Source organism: Fulmarus glacialis, unplaced genomic scaffold (genome assembly GCF_000690835.1).
Source record: "Fulmarus glacialis isolate BGI_N327 unplaced genomic scaffold, ASM69083v1 scaffold27633, whole genome shotgun sequence".
NCBI lineage: Eukaryota > Metazoa > Chordata > Aves > Procellariiformes > Procellariidae > Fulmarus > Fulmarus glacialis.
In genome coordinates this window covers 2552-2781 of record NW_009205241.1, presented here as the reverse complement: position 1 = coordinate 2781, position 230 = coordinate 2552, and positions in this window count along the sequence as shown.

Here is a 230-nt window from a genome sequence, read left to right as displayed (position 1 = left end):
GGTGAGGGCGGAGGGGATGTCACCTAACGGGAGTCACGCTGGTACATTGAATTTAGGCTTGTCTGCTTTGGGAGAGATTGAATTAGGACAAGCACAACCCCCTTGAGCACCACCGCCCTCCCTGGATGCCCGGCTCCCAGTGCAACGCAAACCCCGAGGGCTTTTCCTACATGTGGGGCTTTATTGAGAAATCAAAGGTTTGGGAGATGACCCCCAGGTTGCTGGTGGCA